Raw genomic sequence first — 9749 nt, 5'->3', positions numbered from 1 at the left:
ATGAGCATCCATATTGTAACAATTTAAAGGTTTTAAGAACTGATCCGTGCCCTAGCATCTCGGGCGTACACTACTATATTTCGAAATCGAATTTTAAACATTTGAACTCTATCTTATTAAATAACCGTTTTACACTTCTATAGTACCTGCACAAATCTCGGATGAAGCAGATCCAGGTTTGTTACTACTAAGCAACAATAAATAGAGGAGAGTCAGGGTTAGAAGGGTAGATCATTCACCACAGTCAATAGCTTTTAGAAAGTATTCTCCCTAGAATTAATATTGACTTAAGCATCGAAATCCTTTTTGCGGGTCCTATTCCCAAGTCAAAACTCCGAGGAGCTTATAGCCCGGCTGTCAAGAAGTTGAAGAGAAGATTCCCAACATTGACGAGCTACACCTTGGGAGTAGTTTCCAGCCGGAACATTGGCGCCCACCGTAGGGCTAGACCTTAACCCCACATTTTGTTGTCTTTTTTCCCTTTTTCTCCTTTTTTCTCCACAGGTTTCCAGATCATGACAAACAATTCTATAGCTCCACCCCCACCTCCAACTCATGATGAGCTCCTAGCCATGAATGCTGCTTTATAGGCAGAGGGATGAAAAATGGCCGATCTCTTGGCGGCCAAGCCAAATAACGACAAGGAGAACGAGGAGTGAAAGAACCGAAATGAAGAACACCACTCTGAGTCAAACATGAAGATAGGAAGGACATCTTACAAGATGGGAAAACGGAGAACAAATCTTTTTTTTGAAGAAATAATGAGTTTTCAAATGCCGAAAAACTTCACACTTCCAACAACATTGAAACCTTATGAAGGGATTGGTGACCGCAACATACACGTCACTAAATTCAAATCTACGATGTTTTTAAATGATGCATCTGACCCTATCTTGTGTCGATCTTTTTCCATCTTTTTCGACGGAGCTGCTTTAATTTGGTTTTTGAATTTACCTGTAGGTTCAATTTCAAGCTTTGAGGAATTTGCCGATTTATTCGTGAAAAACTTTGCAGCATCCAAAATATACGTACGAGGCTTAGATTTCCTTAGCATAATCAAGCAAGGCAACATGAAAGCTTGAAGGATTACATAATCAGGTTTGCAAAGGCGGCAATGAAAATTCCCGACTTAATCCTAAAGTCCATCTACATGCTTTGAAAAGGGCTTCAACTGGAAACTTTCAAGAAGCGATAGTGATAGCAAAGGCCAAAATATATACTGGCCGAATTCAGGGATAAAGCGATAGGTCAAATTGAGATCGAGGAACTACGAGAAGCTAGGAGAGCAGAAAAACCACTACTCACAGGGACGATGATAAGCAAAGCAAAATAAACCACATCTTAGATAGCAAAAAACCATTTAAGTTGACACCAAAGTTTGACTCCTATATGCAGTTCAATGTAAAAAGCGAGGACATAATAAAGCAGATCCTACATGCTGAAATCATCAAACCTCCCAACATGGCAGGGACCTACCAGGACCAAAAGTATATTGATAGAAGTAAACAATGTGCATTTCACCAGAAATTTGGACACACAACTGACGAGTGTGTGATGACAAAGGACCTCTTAGAATGACTGGTGCAACAGGGATTACTGAACAAATATGTCAATGGCTGAACCAAAGAGATACGTCAAGCCTCCCAATAACAAAGGAACAACCGAACTTAACCTCAGCTTCAAAGGACAATGCGAGATGTTCCACCCCGAATCAACCTCTCATGACAAGAAAAGTCATTAACTACATCTCAAGAGGCTTTGTGTGTGGAGGAATCACTAGTTCATCTAGAAAGAGAAGTTAAAGGACAATGCTAACTCTAGCGGGGAGGGGTCAGCGTCACAAGAGCCGACTTGCTCCATTCCAAATATCACCTTCAACACATCCGACTTTCAATCCTAGAGCCTAAACCTGGATGACCTTGTGGTAATATCTGTGACCATAGGGGAAGCAAAAGTTCGAAAAGTTCTAATGAACCCCGGAAGCAGTGCCGACGTATTGTTCTTATCAACTTTCTGTAATATGCAACTGAATGAGAAAATTCTACAGCCCTCATCCGGAGAGCTAGCTGGTTTCTCTGGAGAAAGAGTTCCAGTAACAAGTTATGTTTGGTTAAGAACAACTTTAGGGGAACACCCATATTTGAAAACCTTAGATATCTAACATCTTGTAGTTGATTGTGTTAGCCCTTATAACATCATATTAGGTTGGCCATCATTAAACTCTTTTTTGGTGTTATTGTTTTCACAATTCACTTGTGCATAAAGTTCCATGTGTAGGATGACATAATCACAAATGTGAATTCGGATCATAAGGAAGCAAGACAATGCTGGCTAAAAGCCTGATCACCAACATTAGATCCTATTCAGCAGGTCAACTCAGTTTACAATGCCGACGATATACCGACACTAACCGAGCTTGATCCTCGACATAACAGAGATAGTCGGCCAACGCCAATGGATGACCTCCGCCAGGTTAAGCCTAACTGATGATGATTCACAGTATACTAACATAGGGTATACTTTGACTGCAGGAGAAACACAAAAGCTTATCACCATGCTATGAGCAAATGTGGTTTTATTCGCATGGACACTCACGGACATTCCCATGATCGACCTAAACGTCATATGTCACAAACTCACCTTGAACCCAAGAGCTTGTCCAGTATGGCAAAAGAAACGTAACCTCAAAAGCAAAAAAAAAAAAGAGGAGGCTATCAAAGAAACACAAAAGTTGTTAATTGCAGGCTGCATGCGGTAAATCCGATTTACGTCGTGGTTGGCAACCATGGTAATGGTAAAGAAAAAATCAGGCAAATGGCGCATGTGGGTCGACTTAACAAACTTGAACAAAGCTTGCCCAAAGGACCCGTATCCACTGCCATGCATTGATAAATTAGTGGATAACACCTCAGGTTTTAAAGTTTTAAGCTTTATGGACACCTATTCAGTCTATAATCAGATACTAATGCACCCAGCAGATCAAGACAAACCACATTTATCACTGATCATGGCAATTTTTGTTATTGTTAACATATAAGTAGCTATAGTAGAAGTTAGTCATTTAAGTTATCAAGAACTGAATCAAGAACCATTAGTTTGTTATAGCTTTGACTATTGACTTTACTCTGCTATTGTGTGTGTGTGTGTGCATATATATATATATATATATCCAGTGTGTACCTACTGATATCTGTTCAATTATACAATAATACATTTTATCTATCTATAGAAGGTTTACTTTGCTCAATATTCTGTTCTAATAAGGGTTACAACTCAATTCTGCTGTTCTTCCTATATGGTATCAGAGCCATTCAATATCCATGTCTGATGATTCTACTAGTAGAAGTGATACTGAAGATCACAACTTTCCTGCAATCATACAAGCTAATAACATCAACGCTGCAGTAACAAAACCATTCAATACTCCTTTGGTAAAGAAGCTTTATGAGAAGAATTTTCTTACTTGACGTCATTTACAAATCTATCCATCTGTGGACAAGAACTCCAAAATCATCTACAATAAGAATACCTCACCATTTTGCAAAGCTTGAAGATGCAATTACCAACACAAAAACAAAGAAGTACAAAGAATGACTGATGCGCGAAATCTGTATTACTACAAATTTCCTTCGGCAAGTAAAAACTCACAGTAGAGTGAGGTTGAATCCCACAGGGATTGATTGGTTGAGCAACTTTAATCAGAGGAGTGTTTTAGTTGAACTTAACATAATTGAGTTGGAAATTGCAGAAATTTAAATGGCGGAAAATGTAAATAGCAAGGAATGTAAATAGCAGAAAGATAGATAGCAAAATGTAAATGACTGAAAGTAAATCTCAGAAAGTAAATTGCGGAAAAGTAAATGGAATGGGGTGATGAACATCAAAGTAAATAACAGAATATAGAGAATGGGAAGATAAGAATAGGGAAACTCAGTGGGTTTAGGAGATATTGCATTCTCCGGATCAAGTTCATTCTCATCTCTTCCTCAATCCATGCAACTCATTGATCTCTTGGCAATCTTAGGTGATTGAATCCCAATTCCTTGGCAATTCAATCTCTCTAAGCTTGAACAATTGCCCAATTCCTTGATCTAATTGCTCATGGGAAGAGATAAAGTACGGTCAATGATTATACCACATTTTTTTCTAGATGAAAGTATTGGGAGGATTATATGTCACTATATCCATCCAACCCCCAATCCAGTCCAACATGAGAAAGCGTTTCTAGCATGATTTCCTCATTCTTCTTCCAAGGTTCAGAGGAAATCCAAGTACGTATGAGCAATTTTTCTTTCGAGACAATTGCTCAATTGGATGAAGAGCAAAAGCTTTCAATCAAATCAAAGAGAATGAAAAGAAGAAGAAGAATAAGAACTTATGATTGATCCATTGAATTACAACAGAGCTCCGTAACGCAATGAAGAGGGGTTTAGTTGTTCATAGCTCTGGGAATGGAAATTGAAAATGTAAAGTGCATTGAAAACAAAACTGAATACAGAGAAAAGTAAATTCAGAGTGTTTACAATCCTGGATCCCCAGGTCCCAATCACTTTCTAGTTCAAAACTACTCCAATATATACTACTTCTCTGATCCTCAGTTGAGTTTGCAAGTCTCTGAATGTGAGCCCTTGACCTCAGTTGAAGCAGTTAACTAACTCATTGGGCTTAGCTCAGCTTGCTGGAGGAGTTTGAGTTGAGCCGCATTCACGTTAGCCCCCATGTTAGTGGTATTAACGTGGCCACTAACGTGGGCTTTCTTAGCTTCGCTCAAGTTAATGGCACTATCTTTTCCATTAACTTTCCATGACGCTCCAATCTCCACGTTAATGGCTCACGTTAGTGGTATTAACGTGGCCATTAACGTGGGTCTTCTTGGCTTCGAACAAGTTAGTGGCACTAACTTTTGCACTAACTTTTCATCCTTGGCTTCGAACAAGTTAGTGGCACTAACTTTTGCACTAACTTTTCATGCTGTCCACTTTATTCCACGTTAATGCCCACGTTAGTGGCACTAGCATGGCCACTAACGTGGGTCTTCCTCTTCTTTGCTAAAGTTAGTGGCGTTAACTTTGGCACTAACTTTCCAAGCTTTCTTTTCTTCCACGTTAGTGCCCACGTTAGTGGCACTAACGGGGCCACTAACGTAGGTCTTCCTCTTCTTTGCTAAAGTTAGTGGCGTTAACTTTGCCACTAACTTTCCAATCTTTCTTTTTTTTCACGTTAGTGCCCACGTTAGTGGCACTAACGGGGCTACTAACGTGGGTCTCCTTTCCCTTTGCTCAAGTTAGTGGCGTTAACTTTGCCCCTAACTTTCCAAGCTTTCCTTTCTTCCATGTTAGTGGCACTAACGTGGCCACTAACATCGGTCTCTGCTCCTTGTTACCTGAAATCAATCAAACAAATTGCATCAAAGTTTTGCTCTAATCATGAAATACTGCATCATTCATTCTTATCATTTAATTATTGCATTATTCTCATGAAAATGTTTAAAAATCACAATGTTTGATTGAATCAAGATAGGAATGCATAATCAACCAAATACTTGCTTATTGCCTAAGAAAATGCATAAAACTACCCTAAAACATACTCAAAATGGCTTGTGAAACCAGCCAAGATGCCCTGGCATCAATAACGGATAGAAGACTATAATGTGACTTCTTGGCTGTTTGCTTCGCTAGATGATTCCTTTAAACATCGAATGATTGGTTGCCATTATGCTCATGAACTTTGGAGTAGGATCCATTCATATTTTGCATCCCAAAATAAAGCTAGGACACACAAACTTCAACATCAACTCAAGATAATCAAGAAAATGGCATCAACATTAGAATATCTCTTAGAAATCAAAAAGGCAGTAGATTCTCTTGTAGCTGTAGGTGTTCCCATCACTAATGTTGAATATACAAATATCATTTTAGCTAGATTGAACAAAGCTTACCATCCCTTTATCACCATGGTCACAACAAAGGATCCACCGTATACTATCCCTAATCTTAAAGCCCTTCTCATGGCTCTAGATAGTATCATCGAAAAACTCAAGAAACCAGATATGTCACCTGCACAAGTTCAACTATCACAGGCTACAACTTTCAATACAAAATTGAACTGATATCAGTAGGCACACATCTGATATATATACATATAGTTGAGTAAAGTCAATAGTCAAAGCTATAACTAACTAATGGTTCTTGATTCAGTTCTTGATAACTGAAATGACTAACTTCTACTATAGCTACTTATATGGTAACAGTTACAAAGTAATGCCTTTTGGCTTTAAGAATGCAAGTGCAACATACTAGATGCTGATGGACAAGGTTTTCCGAAGTCAAATCAAGAGAAATATGGAGGTATACGTTGACGATGTAGTGGTTAAATCAGAATCTAAAAAGGATCATCACGCTGATCTTGAAGAAGTTTTAGTACAATTAAGACAATACAACATGTGACTAAACCTAGAGAATTGTGCTTTTAGGGTTCAAGGAGGCAAATTCCTCAGTTTCATGTTGACACATCGAGGAATTGAAACAAATCTTGAAAAATGCCAAGCTGTAGTATAAATGAAACCACCAACAACAATAAAAAAAAGTGCAACAGCTAACAGGACGACTGGCAGCTCTATCATGATTCTTACCTATAGCAGCGGCAAAATTATATCATTTCTTACCTACATTTGCGAACAAGCATTTACTGACTTCAAAAACATTCTTACTTCCCCACATATACTGCACAAACCTAAACATGATAAACTGCTTTATTTATACCTTTCAATTTCTGCTTATGCTATTAGCTCTATGCCTGTAACAGAAACAGGTTCAGAACAACACCTAATTTATTTCGTCAGCAAAATCCTATAAAATGCAGAAGCTCGATATCCCACCATCGAGAAAATAGCATTTGCTCTGATAATCACATCGTGGAACCTCCACCACTATTTCCAGAGCCAAGATATCATAGTTCGGACTAATTAGCCGCTACCTAAAATACTCACGCGACCCGACCTTGTAGGCCGACTAATCAAATGGTCGGTAGAACTCTCAGAATATGATATTTCATATCAACCAAGAGGATAATATAACACCCTACCATAAAGAGCTTTACGCTTAAGTTTGTAAATCCGAGGTGGTGAGGTATTACGACCTCTAAAAGTAAAATACGTACACACACACACACACACACACACACACACACACATGAAGAATGGTTTAACCAGGAGCCTTGAAGAAAAAGTTAAGCAAAATAGAACTCGAAAGTCGCATCACACTCGAAATGTTTAAGCGTAAAAGAGATATATAACAGCGTACAGAAAAGATAGTATACGGCGAGTATAGAATTCTAAAAAGCTACATATAGCAAGTTCCAAACTCGACATACAAAGTAAAATGTCTCCAGCACGCTTAGCAAGATGCCTCACGTCTTGCATATGAAAAATGACAGAACATGTATGGAATGAGAACCAGGGGTTCTCAGTATGGTAAAGGTTCCCATATAGATAATACATAAGGTCCCAAGATGCCATAGGCATTCCAAAACTCCAACAACGTATATCAAATCCTAGAGTTATCACTAAACCAAAAATATGATGACTATATCTAAGGATTCTAATCTAACTCTTTGTTTTCCGTTCCCTGCAAACCTCTAAATCACCAAGTAGAACAACCCTCAGTGTCTCATCCACCCACATGAGGGATCTCTCAGAAACAAACACAAGCAAGACAAACAGGAAAAATACAATTATGGGAAGCAGATATAGCAAATAGATCAGGTAGCAGTTAATTACAGTTAAACAAATTGTCAAGCCAAAACAAATGCATACTCAAACAAAACATACAAGTGCATACGATGCATGTCTGCCCTATGGCCAATGATTTCATCTGTCGGTTATACAGCTAAGCCCGACATGTCTAGTAGCGAATCCTGGACAGTCGCTGCATGCGCGCATCCCCAAGAGTGTGTATATATATATATAGATTTATTTATCATCTCATTGTAGGGGATCCAGAGAGTTAAAGTATCCAGTCAAATCTTCTGACAGATGGTCAACAGAGTATCGAGTATCAATCTGGAGCAAGTGAGGGCAAGCCACTGCATCTACCCAGGAAAACTCGTGTCTCAGATAATATAATGAATATGCCGTGTGGATCTTTCAATCACAATTCATCAATATCATATTTACCCTTATTCTTATCTCATCCAACATTATCCAAGCATCGTTAATTCAATTATTCACTTCACAATTCTTTCTCAATATCAAACTAACTCCCTCAATAGGTTTGCTCTTCTTGTGAAACCTAACACTAGCTATCAGACCTTAAACAGGGGTTACAGAGGTGAAAAAGCATGCTGGATAAGCAAAAAAAAGTTAAAAATAGAATTTCTTGAAGAATAGGATAGTCGTGCGTACGCATGCCTCGTGTGTATGCATGAACCCCTTTTTGTGCGTACGCGCGAAATGCACACGAAAAAGGTTTATTTCTGAAAGGCAAGTTGTGCGTACGCATGACCTTGCTTTTGTGCATGCACATGGTATGTGCACAAGACTCGCACCAAGCTTTCACTCCTGTAACATGCATCATGCGTACGCATTACTTCAATTTTCTGCGGCTTTTGCAGAATTCAGTTTTTAATCCTAAACTTCAAACGCGAATAACTTTTTTGTTAAAAATCAGTTTCAGTTTGTTCTTTAAACGTTATAAACTTCACGGACCAAATTTTTATTCAAAACAAGTTTCTCAAGAGTTAGGGGTTCGGAAGCCAAGTTATGGCCCGCCGTAGTTGGTCAAAAATAGGTTTTTACCAAAAAGTTACAAATTCTCTAGTTTTCCGAAATTCTTAATACAAACTAAACCACTCATAACCAAATCCAATCCCAAGCATTCACATACATCACCAAATACTAGTCCCCTACTTATTAATCACCCAAACACCTAAGTTATTAAATTTTCATTATATCAACTCATCAACATACTCATCATACATCACATATATACACATTTAATCCACCAAATCCAATAACTTAGAGCATTCAAGTCTAACTTATGGCAACTAGCCTAAGTTTTTACACAATATTATTTATTAATTACAAGAAACTGAAATCATACTTTGGCCGATTTTTTCTCAAGTTCAAAACGCCTCAAAACCATCCTCTTCACAAGCTTTCAAGCCAACTCAACAAGTTTTCAGCCACCAAAGTTCTAATTCAAGTACTCCACTTCACTAATTTGACTTCAATTCACATGGATTCAATCTAATTTCATATAATTTTATACACAACTACCAATTTCAATTCCTAAACTTCATAAAATTGAAGAATTCAAAGGGGATAAGAGTTCCACCTTTACCCATTGAGCACTTGGATGAAACTCAGCTATATCTCGCACTAGAGTACTCCTAAACCATCAAAAGCATAAAATTCTTTAAAACCCATGAACCAAAATCATGAGAATGAAAGGAGTGGAGAACTGGATGAGAAATTCAAATTTCTTATCACTTTGTTCGAATGAATTTGAAGAGTTTGGTGAGTTGAATGCGTGGTTGTAAACGGTGCAGCAATCGAAACTCTAGATTGAAAGATATGGGCAAATGAAATTTAGAGTGATTTTGGGGTTAGATTTGATTCTTCTCCTCCTCTCCTCAGTGTGTTTCATTATGAGAGAAGGGAAGAGTGGCTGATAGAGGCTTATATGGGTTGGGCCTTGGGCCCAATATGGGTTTGGCTCAACCGGTTTAGTTCATTGGCCCATTTTTGAGCC

The sequence above is a fragment of the Arachis ipaensis genome, chromosome B01 (genome assembly GCF_000816755.2).
Source record: "Arachis ipaensis cultivar K30076 chromosome B01, Araip1.1, whole genome shotgun sequence".
NCBI classification, from domain to species: domain Eukaryota; kingdom Viridiplantae; phylum Streptophyta; class Magnoliopsida; order Fabales; family Fabaceae; genus Arachis; species Arachis ipaensis.
The sequence above is the reverse complement of the archived record's forward strand: the minus strand, read 5'-3'. Positions refer to the sequence as shown.